Here is a 23259-nt window from a genome sequence, read left to right on the forward strand (position 1 = left end):
ATAACCCTCCAAGTAAAAAATCTAGTCCTAACACCCTTGTTAACCACACTCTTACACAATCTCTAGGGATGGCCCCTCGTTCTCTCACATCCTGCACTGCTCTTAAAAATATCATCAGTATAAATCCTGTAAAATCCCTTTAACAATTTAAATACCTCTATCATATTTCCTCTCCTACGTCTACCAGCTAGTTTTTGGAGCCCACAGATCATCAATCTATCCTCATAGGGAACATCCTACAGACCTGCAACAATCTTTGTAACCCCCCCCTCTGAATCCTCTTAACCAGTTCCGCATCACGAAGAAATCCTGGCGACCAGATCTGTGCACAATAGTCCAAATGCGGCCTTATTAATGCCTTATAAAGTAGAACAATAACTTCCCTGTCCCTGCTTGTTAGTGTGTTCCTCAACAACCATGTAATTTGATGTGATGTTTTGGCAATCTTTGCAATATGCCCTTTAAACTTAAGTTCTCTGTCCAAATAACTCCTAAGTCTCTTGTTTCATCAACTTCCTGCAGTTCAGTTCCGTTAATATAGTAAACATCATGCGATGTCATCCTCCCGAAGTGCATCACCTTACACTTAGCCATGTTGAACTGACAGCCATTTACCTCAGTCCATCCCATCAGCCTATTTAACTCATCCTGTAAAATATTTACATCATTTGAATTGATTATCGCTCTTCCCAATTTTGCATCATCAGCTAGCAAATCGATGTTTCCACTCAAGGTATTTCCTATATCATTGATGTACAATTTAAACAATAGAGGACCATGCACTGAGCCCTGAGGTACACCACTAGTCACTTGCCTTTTCCTAAACTCAGCTCCTCCGTAAACCACTCTTTGATATATGTCCAACAGCCATCCTTTAATTCAAATCACCATCTTTCGATCCATACCCATTTGGTCTAATTTATGTAACAGAGTTCCGTGTGGAATCCTGCCAAAAGCCTTTGCAAAGTCAAGCAGTATCACTGAGTAAGGCTTTCCTTTATCCAACTCCACTGTTACTTTATTATAGAAAGTAAGCAAATTACTTATGCAAGACCTACCCTTAACAAAACCATGTTGCCCCAACCAATTTCTCCAAAATCTTAACCACCACTCCAGATATATTGATTGGTCTATGATTTGCAACCTCAGTCTTAGAGCCTCCCTTGTGCAATGGGACTATTTTCCCCTCTTTCTGCTCTATTGGCATTTTACCAGAACTGAGGCTTAAATTAAACATCCTGGTTAGAGGAGTTGCTAATTCTCTTGCACATTCTCGTAACACATGGGCCGATATGCCATCTAACCTAATGGGAGTGTTAGCATTAAGGTTCTTTAATATATTGAGCACCTCAATTTCGCTTTTTCTCTATACTCTCATCAGTCAATGGCACATTTGACACTGCACTATCACTATGAAGATGGTACACTTTTGCGAAATGATCACTAAGCAACTCAACTATTTGATTAGCTTTAGTAATTTCCCTACCATCAACACTTTTTAAAGTAATCTTTCCATGGATATCCTTTTACTAGCCACATAGCGAAAGAACTCTTTAGGGTTTGTTTTGGAATCATCAGCTAGCTTCCTCTCATAATTAGTTTTGGCTTTCCTTACCATACAGGTTACTCTCTTTGCCCGTACCTTATATTGCTCATTGGAACGCTCATCACCTTTTTCTTTATACATCTTCCACAACCTTTTCTTTATCTGCAACTCATGTTTAAAGTATTATTCATCCATTTTATTCCTACTTGATTTTTTCTTCTGACTCTGGGAATACATTCTGATACAGCTTTCTTCAAATACTCCTTGAGAATCTCCCACGCACCATCAACATCTCTCCCCTTGAATTTCTCATGCCATAGTACAGCTGAAAGCTGACTTATCAGCTTGTCATAATCACCAGCCTTGTAATTCCACATATACCCATTCTTAATAGAATATTCAGCACATCTTACAATCTTCCAGGTCAAGACACATGATCGCTTTCCCCAAGTGGAGACATTGTAATAACTAAATTACTTATTGATATGTTTGACGCTGGTTTGATTTGTTGAACTATACCTACACGTGATTTTAAAAGACTGTTATTTGGATAATGTGTTTAAGTTTTAGTTTTGTTTTGCTTGTGAATTTAGGAAACATATTAAATAAACGACATACGCATTTAGTTTGCAGGTAAGAACTGATTAGGTTTCACATTTAATTTTAAACATGAAGAAACTCGAAAGCATAGCGGACGCAAAGAAATTGTGTAAGTTGAAGGAGGATACGTACAGATAATGTAACTGGTTATCTCAAAGATTGGATATTGGGCTGAAAAGTTGTAGTTGGTACCTTGCGTTAGATATTCACAGACACAATTTTTTTTTTCATCAGAAAGTGAAAGAAAAAAAAAGTGAAACTCCGATGTACTTAAATATTCACAAAAGATATGAACATACTGAAATTCTTTTCATGATTTCATTTGAAATAACGAATAGCTTATATATATATAATAGACATTTTCAACTCGACTGTAAAAATAAGCTGAACGTGACACCTGCAACAAAACTGTTGTCATAGGATTTGAGCGCTGCAGCAGTTTCATCGCAATGTCATGAAATAGTACAGATTAATCATAGCAGAAAATGAAAAAAATGCTACAGTGATATGCGATTATTGTAAATTTGGGATGAAAACAAATCTTAGGCAAGTTTTTTTTATTTTATTTTCCAAGCTAGTGGCTTGGATGGAAACATAGTTATACATTCCTTGCTGTGAAAATATATGGTGAACTCCACTTACATTGGGGTTGTCCTCTTCAGCAAATTCGCTATTAATGAAAATTATCCGCCTTTTTACTGGAAAGCTTTGAACAAGAAGATATCTTTTGCAGCAATATAAATTATTGTCATGCGTGACTGTATTAATGCCTTAAATATTTATGTAGGCTTTCTGTTTAAGTAAATATAAAAATATTATTACATTAATCACCATGGAGTCAGTAGACTTATCACAGGAGGCCCATTAAACCAGTATACTGTCTATCATAATGAACTTTTAAATTATTTACACTCCCTGCATTCACAACGTACACCTTTTTTTTTCACTACAGATTTATACAACTTCCAGGGATGGCCTCTTGTTCTTTCCATTTTAACATCCACTCATTTTATAATTCCTTCTGGTAGAATCTCTTAAGTAACTGGAAGATCTCTATCATATCCCCTCTTTTTCTCCTATATATCAAACCCTATACTCCACGTTCTCTCAATAGCTCTGCATAAATAACAGAGCCCCGATGTCGCTTTAGTCATTTGTCTTTGGACTCTCTCTAGTGTTTCTACATCTCAATGAAAACTACATGACCAAATTTGAGCAAAGTAGTTCATCTGTAGTTGGACCAATGCCTTATAGAGAGATTAAATTGATAAGGCATGACTTGCCCTTCACAAAGCCATGTTGTTCCTCATAGAGTATCATATTCTTATCCAATTATTCATGAATTCTTTTTTTTTTTTTTGACAAGCTTTTCCACTACTTTTAATATTACTGCTGAGATACTGATTGGTCTATAATTTGTAACCATAATCGTAGATCCTCCTTTATGCAAAGGAATTGTTTCCATCAACCAGTTGGCTGAGTGGTTAGCATATTCTCGCTCTCCAGCCAAAAGGCTGTAGGTTCGAATCCTGCCGTGGGCATGGACGTTTGTAATTGTCAGTGAAAATACTAGTGGTGGATTGACTACTGGAGACACAGAGTTGTAGAGTAGGTGCCCTTCCTCAATGAGTCCTTGGACTCTCTAGGGGTGTATTAAAATTCAAATTCAAAATGAATTATTTTGCCCTCCTTCCACTCTCTTGCGACTTTGCCAGAATTGAGGCTTAAATTAAACAGCCTATTCAAAGGCATTGCCAGTTCCTTAGCACATTCTCTTAAAATGCAAGCTGATATCTCATCCAATCCCACAACTGCATTTACATTCAGATTCTTCAATATCTGAAGTACCTCCAACTCATCAACTTCTGTTCTCACATCAGTCCCTGTTACCTCTGTCATAACATTGTCTTCACTTGGATGATATACCTTTGTAAAATGGTCACTCAGTGGCTGAACAATTTTGTCTGCTTCCATTGCCTTTCTACCATCTGCACTCATTAAAATTATCTTTCCATAGTCATTCTTCCTTTTACTTGCCATAAGAAAAAACTCTCTGGGATTCCTTTTGCCTATTCTGCTAATTTCTTCTCATAATCTGATTTTGATTTCCTGGTCACCTTTCTTGCCTAATTCTGTACTCTTAATGAGTTAGCTGGTCATCCCCTTTTCCTTGTATACACTCCACAAGATTTTCTTTGTTTGCAACTCATGCTTAATGATGCTAATCATTCATCTAACTCCTTCCCAAATCACCATATGTGCCCCCCCCCTTACTTTCAGTAATACTGAGATATCCAGACACAAACAGTCTAAGAAGAGAAATCTGATCGTGTCTGGATATCTCAGTATTACTGAAGGTAAGGGGGGAGTACAAACTCCTTGTGAGAGATCAAACAGGATTGAGTTATTGAAGTTTGCAAGGCTGTTTTTTCCCCACTGGGATATAGTTAGGAGATCTGAGTTCAGGTCACTGGTCATGGTAGATCTAAAAGATTCTAATGCTTGAGCATTACAAAGATTGTCAAATGGAAAGGAAGAATGGAGTGTACGGTCATCAGGAAACTGGGGAAAATGATCATATGGTCTATGTATACATGGAACTATAAGGCAGGCAATTATGATACATTAAGATGAAGCTTGAAGCAGTAAAATGGAATAAAGATTCACAAAGGAAGGATTTGCTGTGCATTGGGACAGTCAAGAGAAATCTGGAGGAAGCAATATCACGCTGCATACCCATACTCCTTCACCTCCCTACATAATCACATGTCAACTATGGCTTCTGCAGTCACCAAAAAACTTATTGTACTTTTTCACACAAGACACACCTTCACATCTCCACAGCTGCTTACTCTATACAAATCCCAAATCTGCCCAGCCATGGAATACTGCTTCCATATTTAGGGTGGTGCAACAAAATCTTCTGTGATTGCTTGATTCTATCCAGAAGAGAGCAACCTGGCTAATTAATGATCCCTCTCTCACATAACCACTTTAGTCCCCCTCTCTCTCACAGACATTCGGTTTTGCCTTGTGTCTCTTCTACGCATACTTTCATGGACAGTGCTCTGCTGAATTGTATTATTCAGTATTATTCCTTCACTCTCCAAAACCATGAAAACAAGAGACACTATTAACCAACACTCTTTTACAGTCCATCTGAAAACTCGCCAAACAAATTTCATTTTCTCCTTTTTCATTCTATGTACTTCTGTCCTGTGGAACAGTCTCTCCCACTCTGCTTTCCCCACAAGGGGAGGGGGAGAGAAACCTCTCCAGAGTTTATCAAGACACAGTGCTGGAACCTGTGGTATGCCCCCCCCCCCCGAACAACTTGTTTCATGGTAGGCAGTGGACCTTCCAACAGGACTCAGCTCCTACACACAAGATGAGGACCACACAACAGTGGTTGGAGGCAAATGTGCCCAACTATATTACCATATGATTAGCCATCTGGAAGTCTCAATCTGAATTCTTTGGACTTCAAATTGTGGTCAGAGTTTGACACAGTTGCTGGCAAGAAATGACACCTCAGTATTGCCAGCCTGAAGATTGATTTTAAGTAAGCATTGGCAGTGTTTCCATCGGATGTTGTGCATGTCACAATCAATCTGTGGCCTCGCAGACTTGTGTGCATGTGAAGGTAAAAGAGGGAACATTTCGAACATCGAGTGATGCCATATGCATATCATGCATGTGATTTGTATATGCTGAAAGCTGTAAATAATTTACTGATAGATTAAAGGTTTATGTGCTGTTCAAGTTGTAACAGTATTTATGGGTAGATGCTGATGATGTTATAAGGAATTTTAAGTTGAAAATGTAAACTTCAATTGAAGAGAAGAGTTTTCCTTCGAACTTGGATTTTGCATTCTGCAAGAAAGATGAATGGAATACATGCTGTTGCCAGACATATATACTATAAGAGTAGGATGAACTCCTGTATATCATATCTAATTAATGCTATGATATTAATGTTTTCTATGAAGTGGATTATTTGGCTATGACAGGACGTTGAGTGGGGCAGGATTTATGCATATACAAGTAGTCAAAAAGTGTTGCACCTTATTAAAATACTCTGGATTAGAGAGAGATGTTGAAAGTTTTTTCACTTGGTTATACTATAAACTAAAGATGCCAAAAAATTATATTCTTGATTTCATCCTTTATTCAAGTGTAAGCAAACATAAAACGCATGTGAAGTCATTTCATAACTAGGCTACGCTAGTTGTATGTAGAGGCTAATGACTTCACATTAGTTGATTGGTGTGACACCTTTTGACTACTTCTTTTCCAGATTCCATCAGGAACATGGGAAGTCTGTAAATGCTTTCCATCTGTTCCTTATTCTTGCTGTTGGTCTTAGTTCGGCAAAACTCTTCTCACATTCTATTCAAGTTGATCTCCTCCATGTATTTTTAGAATGGCCATGCTTTCTCTTTCCTTGTGGATTCCATTCCAGGGCTGTGTGACAGATTTATTCATGATCTTTCCTAAGTGTATGTCAAATCCATCTAAATTTCCATTTTCTGATTTCAAGGTTGACTTTTTTCTAATTTGTTTTTTTCCAGAGGTCTTCATTAATAGACCTCTGGAATTAGTGGCCATCAAATTCGAAGTATGCTCTGCAGACATTGGGTTTATATTGTTTGTAGTTTTCTTTGTATTTCCTTTGAAACCAGCCACGTTTTGCATCCATGTAAAAGAACTGATTTAATACATGCATTAAATATTTTTAATTTTCAGAGAATGTGCTAGGGAACTGACAGTGCCTTTAACCTGGCTTTTCAATGAAAGTCTGGCTTTGGCATCCAGGGAATGGAAGGAAGGTAAGATAGTGCCATTGCATAAGGGTGGTAACAGACTGGAAGTGTCTAATTATAGGCCAGTCTATGTGTCATCAGTAGTTGTTAAGCTCTTGGAGAAAGTAGTGAGGGACCATATACAGCATTGGGCAGATGAGGGTAATATTATCTGTGAGAGTCAACATGGATTTGTGAAAGGGCACTCTTGTTTTAGCAATATGCTAGCCTTTTATAATAAAGTTACAAGAACATTAGATGAGGGAAAGGCATATACTGCAATTTTCTTAGATTTAGCGAAGGCATTTGACAGGGTGCCACCTGATAAGCTGATATTTAAGTTGCAGCACATGGGTCTGGATGTCAGATTGGTCAACTGGATTCAGGATTGGCTCTGATAGGTATCCGAGAGTTGTGTATGGTGGAGCAGTTTCAAGGAGGCAGAGGGTTACAAGCGGGGTCCCACAGGGCTCAGTACTAGGACCTATATTGTTTAACCTTTATATCAGTGACATAGCCAGTGGATTGCAAGGGGATATTCAGTTGTTTGCAGATGATGCAAAACTGGGAAGGATTATTAGTAATAGTGCAGATGTGGTAGCCCTGCAAGAGGATTTAAATAAGCTAGATAGATGGGCAAATGAATGGGGGTGTCAGTTTAATGCAGCACAATGTAAGGTCTTGAAGTTTGGGAAACATCGATGGGATTCTGCATACTCTATGGGAGGAGTTATACTGGAGGAAGTAGGGGAGACAAGAGATCTGGGGTTGATGATTGATAGAAACCTGAAGTTTAGGGGACATATTGCAAAGGTGGTGAAGGTAACACAGAGGATTGCTGCAATTATGAGAAGGACACTGACCTGCAGAGATAAGAGGGTTATCATTCCGTTGTATAAGTCTCTGATCAGACCACACTTGGACTATTGTTCTCAGATTTGGTCTCCAGGATTTGAAGGGGATAAATTAACTGTGGAAAGGATACAAAGACGGATGACAAAGATGGTTTCAGGACTGTACAAGGATAGTTATGAGGATCGGCTGAGGGAATGTGGACTGCAGAGTTTGGTGGATAGAAGAAGGAGAGGTGATATGATTGAGACTTTTAAACTGTTGAGAGGTGGTTATAGGGTTGACATTGGGGAGTTCTTTCGCTTGGTTGAACAGCAGGAAGGAGTGATGACAAGAGGCCATCCCTTGAAGTTACGAAAGGAAACTGTGAGCAAGAGGGTAAGGAGTGATTTCTTTGCGTGGAGGGTGGTTGAACCGTGGAATGCATTGCCTGATGGAGTGGTGGGAGCGAGAACGGTTAATGAGTTTAAAGAGTGGTATGATAGACTTCATGTTTCTTCGGGGGGGGGGGCTCCCCTCGATGAGTCTTGACAGACTTTATGTTCTTAGGAAGGATCTCCCACGATGAGTCTTTTGACTCCATGGAGGCCTGAATAATAATAATAATAATAATTTTGTATCTGTGTGAATATTTTTCATTTTCCATACTCTGCTAAGTTTGGCATAGGCACTTTTTACTTTTTGAATCCTTATGTCAACATCTCTAGTTGCTCCTCCATCTGCAGATTGGATATGTGAAACAGTTTAAATTTTTCCATTTTCATTTTGTACTTGGTGTCCTGTTGTTCACGTTGATTCTTATTTCTTTTGTTTTGTTTGTATTTATTTTCAGACTGACTTTCAGTGATTCTTGTAATGTGGTTAGTTTGTTTTGGATATCTGCATGTCTGTGAGCAATTAGACATACATCATCTGAATAGTCTAGATTACCCAAAGTTTTATTTATTTTCTGTGATATTCCTCTGGCATGTGACAAACTGTATCTGGAGTGCAACAAGGATGTCTGCTATCTCCCTTATTATTTATACTGGTACTAGATCAAGTTCTAGAACATAATAAGTGAGATAGCAGACATCCTTATTGCAATCCAGATACAGTTTGAAAGGGTTGTGACAGATAACCATCATGCAGCATCTAACATTGGAATTTGTTATATCCTTTCTGTATGAGGTGGTTTATTATCTTCTGTAGTATTCCTTTGTTTTGAAGTGCATTCCACACACACAGTCTCTAGCAATGAAATCGAAGGCTTTTTCATGATCCACAAAACAACAAATATAAAGGAGAGTTCAGTTTACCGAACTGTTTGATTATTACCAGCCTGGTTGGCTGAGTGGTTAGTGTATCCGCTTTCCAGGCAAAAGGCTGCGGGTTCAAATCCCACTGTGGGCATGGGTGTTTGTGATTGTCTGTGAAAATGCTAGTGGGTGGTTTGAATGTGTTGGAAAGAAAATGCTAGTGGGTGGTGGTAGGTGGTAGATGCTGTTGGTGCAGATGATGTTGGTAGTTGTAGTTAATGGAATTAGTGTCCTCCCTCGATGAGTCTTTGGACTCCCTGGAGGTGTCACATAATTATAATAATAATAATAATTATTATTAAGGTGTTAATGTGGTCTATACATGATCTATATGGCCTAAAACCAGGCTGCTTCTCATGCCTTCATCTAAAATAATACAGATTCTTGAAAGAATAATTTTGCAGAAAATTTTTCTGACACATATCAGGTTTATGCCCTTCCAGTTGTTACAGTTTCCTAAATATCCTTTCTTTGGTATTTTTAGTATAACTTCTGTATTCCAATCACTAGGGAATGTCTCTTTTTCTCAGATATCTTGGAATAGTGATAGAGCATATCTATGATTGTAGTCGTGTCAGATTTTAGAACCTCAGCCGTGATACCATCCTGTCCTGCTACTTTCACATTTTTCATTTTTTTAATACTGTTTTTTTTTTTTTATCTCCAATTTGGATGGTGGGCTGGTATAAATTTTTAATTCATCTACTCCTTTTTTTAAAAAAAAATTTCTGTTTGTATTCTCTCACTGCCATTGTTCAAGATTTGACTGAAATGTTGTCTCCACCTTTCCAATTGTTCTTCTGTTGACACTAGAATTTTTCCATTTAGATCCTTCACTGGGGCATTCTTTTGCATGGCTTCTCCAGAAAGTCTTCTTATAATACTGTGTAACTCTCTACTGTTATACTTGTCTGCAGCTTGTTGTGCTCTTGATACCAGTTCTACAAACCATTGCTGCTTATCTTTTGTAGCACTTCTCTTAACTTTGTTATTTAAAATCTTATATTTGTCTTTAGTATCATGCCTCCACGTGCATCCCCCCCCCCTGGGAAACATGATGTCGTAATGAGCCATGGCAAAGTTGATACTGAGAAAGAGCTGGCAGAAAGCTATAAAATGCATCTCCCAAGACGTTGTGTGGCCAGCATGGGAGATTAGGCCACAACCCCTCCACTACAATGCCAAGAAGAAGAAGAAAGAAAGGTCATAAAGCCCATGGCCAGAATGGGCAAAACTGGATGTGACTAAATTTTCCCAACTATATGACTACTCTGATCTAAACCATTTATTGAGATCAGAGCATGATGCAGTGGGGAAGCTTTCCCAAATAATAAGCAATACTGGAATAGCTCCAAAGAATTCATAAACATAACAGTAATCAATACAATCTTCTTTTCCTCTATATAGGAACATTTAATTGTTGAACACTTAAAGAAGAGGAAGACCTTACCATCTCACAACAAGAACTAAAACATATTAAATGGGACAGCATAGGTTTAAGTGAAGTTTGCAGGCAAGCTGAACATTTAATAAAACTAAAAAATGGAGACTACTTATACTATTATGGGAAAACTAAAGGACAATATGGAGTTGGATTTCTAATTAAGAAAACAATTGCACACCTTATAGAAGAATTTAGTTATACAGATGAAAGAATAATAGAAATCACACTTAAAGTAAACGCCAAACTTAAAATCACTATCATCCAAATATATGCTTCCACCTCATCCCACACTGATGAAGAGATAGAAGCATTTTATGACTCACTGCAACACACTCTAGACAAAAAAAGAAATAGCAATCGAAACTTTACTATAGTAATGGGCGATTTTAACGCAAAAGTAGGTCATCCCATTCACCAAATAGACACAATAGGACCATACGTATATGGTACAAGCAGCAACTCAGGAATGGCGCTTACAGAATTCTCTATCAGTAACAAGCTTTACATTATGAATACATTTTTTAAGAAAGCCTTCAAAAGAAAATGGACATGGAGAAGACCAAATGGAGAAATAAAAAATAAAATAGATTATATACTGTGTAACAATAAAGAAATAGTTCAAGATACGTTAGTACTAAATCAAGTAAAAACAGGAAGTGAACCACTGACTGGTGAGAGTCAAAATTAAAATAAATCCCAAATTGGAAAGAATAAAATGACTAAACAACAAAAAATCAAGAAGTTTTGACTTAAAAGCTATTGAAAACGAAGAAGGATTACAAAGAATAACTAGACTTAATAAATATATTTAAAGAAGAAGACATAAATAAAATAAGCAGAAACCTAGGGGAAGTAATAATCTCAGCAGCCAATGAATTCAAAAGCAACAAACAAAAAAAAGACCATAAACTTTCAGAGGAAACCTTACAACTACTAAAAAAAAAAAAGAGACAAAATATGAAACAAGACAAAAACTTAATTTCTAAAATAGAATATGCGGAACTATGCAAAACAATAAGGAAAAAGATAAGAAATGAAATAAGATCTTATAACACTAAAAAAAAAAAAAAAGAAACAATTGAAAACAATAAAAATATGAAAATACTAAGAAAACATTTATCAGTTTGCAAAAGTCAAATAACTGCAATAAAAGACAAGAATGGAACCAAGAACAAATCCTAAGCAGGCTAGAAGAATTTTATAAAGAGCTCTATAGTGATCCTTCAATAGATAAATCAAATATAAATATCTCTTCTCCATCGTATATAGATTCATCCCCCATTCACTTCAGACGAAATAAAACAAGTATTAAAACAAATGAAAAATGGTAAATGTCCTCGTGAAGACCTAATTCACACAGAATTAATTAAATGGGGAGGAAACAATATCATTCACCATGTCACAAACTTACTAAATTTATGCCTAGAAGAGGGGAAGATACTGGAAAATTGGAAAAATGCTACTCTGATACTGTTATTTAAAAAAAGGGGACAAAGAAGAAGTAAAGAACTATAGACCAATTAGTATTCTCTCTAATCTGTACAAAATTCTCAAAAGTAATAACAAACAGGTTAACCCCTCTTCTAGACTCAAATCAACCAGTAGAACAAGTAGGATTCCGTAAAGGCTATAACACAATTGATCATATTCATGCAGTAAAATAAATAATAGAAAAAGCAGAAGAAAACCAATTACCTCTCTGTTTAGCCTTTATTGATTATGAAAAAGCATTTGATTCCATCAAAACTAATGCAATAATCAAAGCACTCCAGAATCAAGGAGTTCCTGGAGAATATATGGACCTCCTCCAGGAAATATACCACACTGCAACAATCCAACTTCACATAAGTAGCAATAAAATATCAATTGAAAAAGGTGCCCGAAAAGGAGACTCTCTTTCATCCAAAATCTTTACAGCAGTCCTTCAAGAAATATTTAATAATATAAACTCGAGAAACCTTGGTATAAAAATTAATAACAGAATCTTAACACACCTAGATATGCAGATGATATCATAATTTATGCAAACACTCCAGAAGACCTTAATATAATGATAGAAGACCTACATCATGAAAGCAGAAAAGTTGGTCTAAAAATAAACGGAGAAAAAAACTAAAATCATGATTAATCATTTTGTAACACCAAAAAAACATAATTATTATTATCATTATTATTACCCAAGACCCACATCGAGTCAAAGACTCATCTATGAGGTCCTTTTATCAAACACACAGCTCATCATACAGTGCTTTAAACACACTCAGATTCTCTGCAGACACTACACTCTCAGGCAAGGCATTCCAATCATTCACAACTCTGCATGAAAAAAACCTGCTTCTCACTCCCCTAGTCACATCTTCCTTATAGAGCTTCCAGGGATGACCTCTGGTTCTCCCCTGATCTCGCACTATTTATTGTAGAACCTCTCCAGCATTGATCCTATAACAACCCCTTAATAACTTGTAGGTCTCTATCATATCTCCCCTCCTCCTCCTGTCCACTAGACTCTGCAAGTTGCATTTTCTCAATCTTTCCTGATATTCGACATTCCAGAGTTAGAAACTACCTTAGTCAGTTGCCTCTGGACCCTCTCCAACATCTCTTCATCCTTCTGAAAACCAGGTGACCAAATCTGGGAAAAATAGTCCATGTGTGGCCTAATCAAAGCATTATACAATGGAACAAGAATCTCCCTACTTCTACAAGTCAGTGTCCTCCACATCATTCCCAGAAGCCTTTATGTTGTCTTCACAATTTTGGCTATGTATCCTCTAAATTTCAGATCCTTATCCGCTGTTACCCTCAGACCTCTCTTTTCCTCCACCTCTGACAATATATCCTCACCAAGCATAAATTCTACATCCCATTTTTGTTTTCCAAATTTTAAAACCTTACATTTTGCAACATTGAACTCACAAATCCATTCCCATGCCCAATCACTCAATTTATTCAAGTCTTCTTGAAAGGCCACAACACCTTCTCTCCTCTTCATGATTTGTCCAAACTTTGTATTATCTGCAAACACCTGAGGGGTGCTTAAGGGTCAACGCTCTATAACTACGAGGAGACCTCCACATAGCCTTTAAAGGAATGCGGAGAACTGGACAGGGCTTCTGACCTAATGTCCAATCCTCACCATCTCATGGTGCACCCTGTTGGGCTACTTGGATACTGAACGAACGAAGATGGGCTGGCAATTTGGGATTTAGCCGACCTAATTGTATTTTTTTTCGTTAAACCAAAATAAAAAATGATGGTACAACATAAAAATTTCGTGCTGGCTGGGACGTCGCCCGGTTAAACAATGCCCCTGTTGTTTTCGCCAGGCAACCAGGGCAAACAGCAAAAAGTCAGCTACTGGAACAAATCTGAAAACGCACCCTAACTCAACATCACCAGAGTTAAAGATTGGTACTATCAACATAAGCAGTCTGAATGGCAAAGAAATGGAGCTAGCTGAGGAATTAGATAAGTACCAGATCGACATAATGAGCAGTAAGATAATTCCTCTGTAATTTTCACATTAGCTTTATTGCTCTTTCATTAGATAGGTACTATGAGAGTTATTTCCAGTCATCTAGAATTTGACCTCCTGAGTCATGCTGTATAGCTACTCTAAAACTTCTATATCCCATATTCCACCATTTCCTTGTAAATATCAGCTGCTTTTCCACATTTCATTCAAGTTTTTAGGAGACAAAACCTTGTTGCCTTTATATGTGAAGCGGCTAAAGAATTGTCAGTACTCTTGACCATTTTTTTAATTTGAGTCTCAGATCTGGGCAAACTAGCAGAACAAAATATACAGTTGGGTGCTGCTATAGACCAGGTGATGGAATAGATGATGGAGAAAGTATGCATAAGCAAATAGAAGAAATGAGTGGAAAGAGGGTAATTATTATGGGTGATTTCAACTATGGTAACATTGATTGGAAGGAGGAGACGACACATGGGAGGAAGAAATTGAATTTTATGCGGTTATTAAGAGATAACTATCTGTGACGGCATGTAATGGAAAATACTAGGGTTCAGAGAGTGCTTGACCTAGTAATTGCATCAGAGAATTTGGCTGTAACGAATATGACCACGTGCCACCAATTGGTGAGAGTGATCATAGGGTCTTGACGTGGGAGGTGGCTAAAGGTGTGGAATTTACAATTAAGACAGGGTACATGTGGAATTGTCGGGCTGGTAAGTATGACAAACTTAAGAGTTTGATTGGTTCAGTGCCATGACATGTAAAACTGCAAGGGTAGATGTTGATAGTGCATGGGAGACAGTTAGAAAGTGTTTGCATGAGGCAATGGCTGACTGTATACCTAGAGTTCGAGTAATAAATCAAGTAGGGGTTAAATGGATGAATAACACCATTAAGCTTCAGCTGCAAAAAAAGAAACTACTATTATGGAGGGAATTTAATGAGAAAGGTGACCAGCAGGCATATGAATGGTATAAAGCGCAAGCCAGAAGGGTAAAGAGTGTGGTAAGAAAAGCAAAAACGGATTATGAAAGAACATTAGCCATGCAGGCTAAAGAGAATCCCAAGCAGTTTTTTCGATATGTTGCAAGTAAAAGAAAAAATGTATATGGCAGAATGATTTTAAAGAATGCCAAGGTAGGGAGGTAACCGAATCAGTTGATATAGTTGAATTATTGAACAAGCACTTTGCAAGCATATATCATCCAGGTGGTGACATTGCAGAAATAAATGAACCAATAGATTGTACGGAAATTGTGGTGAAGTGGCGATCAGTAGTCTATTACAAAACCTCGATGTCAATACATCTGTGGGATTGGATGGTATACCAACTCGTGTTGTACGTGAAGCGGCTAAAGAATTGTCAGTACCCTTGACCATTTTGTTTAATTTGAGTCTTGGGTCTGGGTTAGTCCCAAGGGGGTGGAAAGAGGGGAAAATAGTTCCACTGCATAAAGGAGGTTCCAAAACTGCTGTTGTAAATTGCCGACCGATTAGCATATCAGGAATTGTTGTCGAGGTCTTGGAAAAATTAGTGAAGAGAAGAATACAGGATTGGATAGATGAAAATGGGATACTGTATGGGAAACAACATGGTTTTGTGAAGGGTAGATCATGCCTCAGTAACTTGCTGACGTTTTATAACACAGTGATGGCTGAACTGGATGAGGGTAATGGGTTTACAGTGATTCTACTGGACCTTGCTAAGGCCTTTGACAGGATACCACATGGAACTCTAATCAGTAAACTGGAGCAGATGGGGATGGATATAGGGTTGGTGAGATGGATAAGAGGGTGGCTGATGGAGAGATATCAGAGAGTGGTTTATTCAGGAGTAGAGTCCAAAAGACGGCTTGTGACTAGTGGTGTAGCGCAGGGTTCTTGGACCACTACCTTTCAGTTTGTTCATTAACGATATAGGAAAGGATCTGAGAGGAAGTGTTCACTTGTTTGCTGATGATGCAAAGTTGGGTAGAGCAATAGTGAGTGCACAGGATGTCAAAATTTTGCAAGATGATTTGGATAGTTTGGACGACTGGGCTAAGAAAAATGGATGTCAATTTAATGTGGCAAAGTGTAAGGTTATGCATTTTGGGGTGAAAAGATTAGCAGCAGTATATCACATTGGTGGAACTGTACTCCAGAAGATTGATGAGGCCAGGGATTTGGGAGTGTTGGTGGATAGGGAGTTGATGTTTAGGGGACACATTGTATAAGTGGCTAAATCAGCTCATCAAATCACTTGGTTGCTGAAAAATACTTTAAGAAGCTTAGACAAACAAGTTATTGTTCCTCTGTATCAAGCCTTTATAAGACCCCATCTAGACTACTGTGCCCAGATATGGGTGCCAGGGTTTCTTCTTGATGGGGAGGAGGAGGTGGAATGGATCCAGAGACGAGTGACCAAGATGATAGCAGATCTATGTAATGAACCTTATGAGAACAGGTTGAAGATTTGTGGGTTGCAAAAATTGGTTGATAGGCAGAGAAGGGGTGATATGATTTTGACATTCAAATTACTGAAGGGTTTCTACAAGATTAATCCAAAAGATATTTTTGAGAATAGGACTGCTGGTGGGAGGACTAGTGGCCATACATGGAAATTGGGCAAGAATGTAGTTAGCTGGGATGTTAGAGCTAGGTTTTTTACTTAGAGAGTGGTGAATGAGTCGAATAAGCTGCCAGAGTCTGTTATGGGTGCTATGACTGTGAATGAGTTCAAGGCGAGGTATGATAGATATTGTGTGAATGTCGAATAGTTGTTCTTGACATGATGTTAGAGACTCCCTCGATGAGTCTGTCGACTCCTTGGAGTTGTCCGAAATAATAATAATAATATGAGGTAAATACGTTTTGTTGAACAAGTCCATATAACGATTCCTCTCATGATGAGGATCAAACCTTTTCCATAAGGGCACATGTCTCATCATTCTTCCAACTTCACTACATGATGTCCAACAAAGGTGTTTCTGATGTCTTTTTCTACTTCGGGTATTTCCATATTTTTGAACATTTTCTGCTACTGTGTTTTCACAGCTTATCTCACTTAACAGCTTTTCAAAGTAATTACTGGAAAAACTTGTTGCTGGAAGAGAGAGTAATGACTGACTGCAAGACCCAAGAAAACAAGAGGTAATGTAGAAGAACTGGGAACTAGGGAAGGAGAGCTTGTGATTGGAATGAGTGAAGAGAATAAAAGAGAAGGAATATGAGATGCAGGGAATTGAGGTGAGGACAGGGAAATACTACATGAGAAGTGTCGATAATGGTTCCAGAAGTGTATGTGTGAATGTACAGAAAAGATTATTATTACATGTTGTCTCCAGGGAGTCCAAAGACTCATCGAGGAAGGGCACCTACTCTACATCTCTCTATCTCCACCACTCAATCCACCAACTACAATGAACTGCAACTACCATCATCTACACCACCACAATCTACTGCCCACCACCACTAGTATTTTCACCGACTATCACAATCATCCATGCCCACAGCATTATTTTAAACCGCAGCCTTTTGGCTGGAGAGCGGATACGCTAACCACTCGGCCGATCAGATTAAGATGGATATGGATGTGGGAATAACATTTAAGTCTGGGGATAAAATGCAAGATAAATGATGATAGAGAGGAATGGCCTGGGAGGGGTATGGAGGAGTCACATCTCAGAATAGTGTTGGTGAGACTTGCTAGAAGATCAGAAATGAAATAGTGTGTTCATGAATGCCAGAAGATATGTTTATTGGTGTGTCATCCTCATTCAACTAGGCCTCACTTATTTTGACAAAATTTGTCAAAAATAAGTGAGACATGGTTGGATGAGAGGGATACAATGGTTTGTGTGTGTGTGTGATGACAGACAGGGTGGAAAAGGAGTGCTGTTGATGGTAGCAGAGGAGTTACACCCATCACAGATGGAGAGGCAAGAAGCAGGTAGTGACAGTGGTTTTGAAGCAGTATGTTGTTAAGTAGAGGTGGACAGGATTTCATCCCGTCTCTCTCTACTTAACATCATACAGGTCACTTTGTTGGGTGTTGCTACGGACCTCATAATGTGGAGGGCAGTGAGAAAGAAATGAATGGGCAAATTAATCTGGCTTATTAGAAAAGGATGATTTTAATTATGGTAATATAGATTAGAATAAAAATTACAGTATCTGGGATCAAATAGAATGAATTTGCGTTTTTGAGAGATAGCTACCTTAGGCAATATATAACAGAGGATACACAAGAATCTTGGATTTGATTATCTCATCAGAGGATGTTATTGTAAATGAGGTGTGAAATCTTCCTCTGTTTTATGAGGACTTCTGTGAGAAAGGAACATCTCTAAAACTGTAAGACTGGTGATTATGACGAACTTGGGAGATGGCTAGCAAAAGTGCAGTATAAGCAGCAGTTAGGTAATCAGAATAACAACAAAAAATCCTAGGGAGTTTTTTTGATGTGCCTAGTAGAAGAAAGAATTATTTTGAGAATGATATTGATTAGTGAAAATATTAGAATGATAACCACTGAAGAGGACATAGTTGATGCTAAATGAGCAGTTCGTGCATTTCATAAAAGTTTTCATTCTTTTTTCATAATAGTTTTTCAATGGGTCCGTCTCTCTTTCTACTACTTTGAAGTTGTGCTGGACTACAGACCGGAAAAGGAACCATTGATGGTAAATTAACAGGAGATACATAAGGAATTGAATAAACAGACCATACCCAGCTGTCTTCTGGGTCTGGCTTCCACTGATAAGACCTCAATAAAAGTCAAAACCAGTCTGGGTAGTGACCCTTCCCATAATGCATAGCATTATACATGTCTGTAAGAATATGTGCTTTGCATTATGGGATACTAAAGCAAGTGTTGTGAAGTTATTAGCCTCTATATATGAGTTGTCCAGTCGTGAAGTTACTTCACACACAAACTTGGTTTGATTTCACTTGGATAAAGGATTAAACAAAGAATAAAATTTCTTGTTATCTTTAATGTATAACATAACCATGGGGGAAAACTTATTATTATTATTCAGGCCTCCATGGAGTCAAAAGATTCATTGTGGGAGGTCCTTCCTAAGAAACACAAAATCTATCAAGACTCATCAAGGGGGAGGCCCCCCCCTAAGAAACACAAAGTCTATCATACCACTCCTTGAACTCATTGACCGTTCTCGCTCTCACCACTCCGTCAGGCAATGCATTCCATGGTTTAACCACCCTCCATGCAAAGAAACCACTCCTCACCTTCTTGCTCACAGTTTCCTTTCGTAACTTCCAGGGATGGCCTCTTGTCATTACTCCTTCCTGCTGTTCAACCAAGCGAAAGAACTCCCCAGTGTCAACCCTGTAACCACCTCTCAACAGTTTAAAAGTCTCAATCATATCACCTCTCCTTCTTCTATCCACCAAACTCTGCAGTCCATATTCCCTTAGCCGATCCTCATAACTATCATTGTACAGTCCTGAAACCATTTTTGTTATCTGCCTTTGTACCCTTTCCACAGTTAATTTATCCCCTTCAAATCCTGGGGAACAAATCTGAGAACAATAGTCCAAGTGTGGTCTGATCAGAGTCATATACAACGGAATGATAACTGTTTTATCTCTGCAGGTCAGTGTCCTTCTCATTATTGCAGCAATCCTCTGTGTTACCTTCACCACCTTTGCAATATGTCCCCTAAATTTCAGGTTTCTATCAATTATCAACCCTAGATTTCTTGTCTCCCCTACTTCCTCCAGTATAACTCCTCCTCCCATAGAGTATGCAACTTTCAACATCTATCTCTAATCCAGAGTATTTTAACCCTCTCATGCATGGTTTTTGTATTCATTTATAAAAAATTATAATGGCATGATACGGTACCATTTAATCTTACAGTATTACCATGAATTCAATAATTTTTCTAAATTTATGTCCTGTATATGTAAAAAATGATGTCCTCATCTAAGGACATCATGCACTAATGCCAACAAACTACAAACATATTTCTATGACTAAGACTTAGACTAAGGAATTTATTTTCATTGAAAGACATTACAAGTATGTCAAAACAGCTTATAAACAATTTATATTTTGCTGAAACACTACATGAATGATCAAAATTTGTATTACTTAGTACATACAAAAAAGTAGAACAATTAGAATTTGCAGTAGAACTATGTAAATCAAGAACAGTCTTATTCTCTTTGCCTCATTTTGTATGGAAAGACTGAAAACATTCCAGACAGATTGGAACCTTACATCTACCACAGATGTATCTTGTTTTATTCTTGCAGCGTAATGCAATGATTGGCATTAGCACCTGTTGTTTTCTTTGGGAAGTGTCCACCGTCAAAAGTTTTTCATGTGGCACAGAGTGAGTTTTGCATTTCTTTAGTGCTGGTGGTGGTGTCTGACTTGAAGGGTTTCCTGGTTTCTTTCTACCTAGCTGAGCTAAACCTTGATATATCAAAGCAATTGCCACTCTTGATTTGAATTCCAACAAATCCAATTTTTCTTTTTTTCTTCCCATTTCCAAATGATCCATGCATTACAAACAAGTATGTTCAACATATGATAAAAAATTCTCATATACCATCATATGTTCCTGGTATCATTTCGATACAAAGCCACAGGAGAGTCCATAAGGTCCACTCCACCCATATGTTTGTTATAAACAGCTATGCTCCAGGTAGTGGAATTTTAACATACTTTTTTTCTTTCTGGCTGCATCTCTGACATACACTGACAGGCTCCTTTCCTAAGTAGCTAGATTCCACATGTACTATTGAGGTATCAACCCATCTAGTGACAGTAATGCCATCAGAGGATGTGATAACTGATATTTCCTTGTCTCATCTCCCACAAATCCTTTTCATTTTTCAGTTTCTTGTCAGCACCTTGAAGTCGATTTCTTCTGCATGTACCCACATAAAAAATATCATCTTCCTTTAGTTTCTTAATTAAGGGGATGCTCGTGAAGTTGTCTGCGAATACCTTGAAGTTCTTACCAGCAAGATCATGACAAAGCCTAAGTAGTACATTTTCACTTGCACTGAATGAGTCTGAATTTTGTCTTCCAGGATCTGCACTTACATAAAGATCAAAACAATATACATAGCCTGAAATGCCTGCCCTCACTCACATTTTGAAACCCCATTTTTTTGGTTTCTTAGGTGAATATTGTTTGAGTTGTGAACGTCCCTTGAATGGAATCATCATCTCATCTACACTCTGAAATTCTTCTGGGCTGACAGCATCATGGAATGTTTCATGAAACTTTCGCAGCACTGGTCTTATACGTATTGTTGTTAGGTATTGTGTCTGAATCAACAAAATGCAAATATCGTCTTATGTCCTCCCATCTATTCACTGACATAGCATCACTATAACATCCATGCACAGTCCATATTCAGAAGACCAATACTGCCTTTTATGTGGGTATTTTATGTATGTCATGACAAGTACATTTCCAAGGTAAATTTTTAGTTCAGTCACAGAAAGTGCTAAATTATCTTTGCCTTTATGGCATGCTTGCAGGTTAGTTTGTTTCACAATTTCATCCATCAATTCATCTGGAAACAGCTGTGAAAAATAATCTACAGGGCTCTCTCCGTGAATATTTACTTGGTGTTTTGCTCTAAACTGTGGTTCAGTACCAGCAAAGGGATTATCTTTCTCACTAAACCACACTGGTTGTCTCTGCAATGGCATATGACCAGCAACAGCTGTATTTTGCACATTAGCTGGACTTTGAACATTGTGAGTCTGGCCAATAGGGGAATGACACTGAACATCATTGTCTTCACTTGAACTGTCACTCTCTGTAGGATCATCAGAATCACTCAGCTCCAAACCATCTTCAGATTCTTCCAATAGTTTTTCAATCTCCTCTTCAGTAAGTCTCTTGTGGTAAAAGGCCTTTTTTATGCCTGATGGACCTGGCTTTTGGTTATCCATCTGTAAAAGAGATGATAATGCCAATTAACACACTTACTATTCATTTATGTTTTTATTAATATTATTATTAGTATTATTATTCAGGTCTCCATGGAGTCAAAAGACTCATCGTGGGAGGTCCTTTCTAAGAAATACAAGTCTATCAAGACTCATCGAGAGTTTGCAAAAATAAAATAAATAAAATTATAAAAATATTATACAAGAACTTTCTAACCTCAAACTATTTGCCGCATAGATTAACCTACAAACATATTGTCCTCATGTGAGGACAGGTTGTTTTCAAATTCATTTTATGAATATGGTAATAAACATGAACAAATTAAATATTCACACTTCATCTACAAGGTGTAACAATATATAAAGCCATACTAACCTTTCCAGAAGACTTATAAAATCATCAAATTCAAATCAACAAAACAACAGCTTTTCACTTCCTCCTTGATACCACTATGCACCGCAGAGAGATTGGTATTCCTGTAACTCTGTTGAAACTCCTGCCATCTGGTGTGGTTTCTAAGAACGCTTTGGTCTCCCCAGATGAGGACTACATGAATACAGCAGCACTAAATTATGAATGAATAATTATTATGAGAGAAAATATATGTCCTCATATGAGGCCCTTGTGCATGAGAGGATTAATAAGGTGTGACATACAGTGGTAATCCTCTTCTATGTAAGGGATACAGCTTTTATCCCACTCAGTGACATGATTGGTTGTGGAGAAATGGGAAGATAAGCCCGATATATCTTGTCTGTTGTTTTTGACATATCCAATGTGTTCTCTCTGTCTTATCTCAAGGCTTCTTGAAGTTTGGCTGATGTAACTTAAACCACATGAGCATGGGATATTGCAAACTCCAGCATATTTAAAGAAAGGATGGAAGTCTTTTGGAGATCTTAAGAGTTTTTGAATTGTATCTTTAGGTTTAAAGGTCACTCTTATTCTATGTGGTTTGAGGAGTTTAGCAACCTTGTTAGAGGCTGTCCCCACGTATGGAATGACGATTGGAACAATAAGCCCATTCCATGTGTGGAATAGCCTTATCTTCCCATTTCTCCAACCATGTCATTGAGTGGGATAAAAGCTGTATCCCTTACATAGAAGAGAATTACTGCTCTCATATTTTTAAAGAAGCCACAACAGTCGCCCATTCTGTAGAAAATCTTAATAGGAACCAAGGTTTAATCTTATCTGAGATCTGGAAGATCCTAATTAGATCTCTAAACACACAAGAAATGAACTTTAATACCGACTATAAAACTTTCCACAAGTGAAATCATGAACGCGCCACACTTGTATTGCACACGTTCA

At 37.8% G+C, this 23259-nt stretch overlaps 1 protein-coding gene across 7 annotated transcripts in view; it reads left to right on the forward strand.

Annotated features, from left to right (window-relative positions):
* The first annotated feature begins 2128 nt into the window (after positions 1–2128).
* LOC150094297 (protein mono-ADP-ribosyltransferase PARP4-like) overlaps positions 2129–23259 on the forward strand; it is an 879331-nt gene continuing 858200 nt past the window's right edge. For 2 of the 7 annotated variants that reach the window (XM_090411815.1, XM_090411816.1), the window contains exon 1: positions 2408–2692. The gene's annotated coding sequence lies outside the window, so the exon portion shown is untranslated. Of the gene's footprint in view, positions 2180–2407; positions 2693–23259 lie in introns of those variants that run through there. The other 5 variants (XM_090411810.1, XM_090411812.1, XM_090411811.1 and 2 more) reach the window with 4 other exon arrangements.

This window comes from Typopeltis vanoorti, chromosome 22 (genome assembly GCF_054136105.1).
Source record: "Typopeltis vanoorti isolate ZY-2024b chromosome 22, IOZ_Tvanoo_1.0, whole genome shotgun sequence".
In the NCBI taxonomy this organism is placed as follows: domain Eukaryota; kingdom Metazoa; phylum Arthropoda; class Arachnida; order Uropygi; family Thelyphonidae; genus Typopeltis; species Typopeltis vanoorti.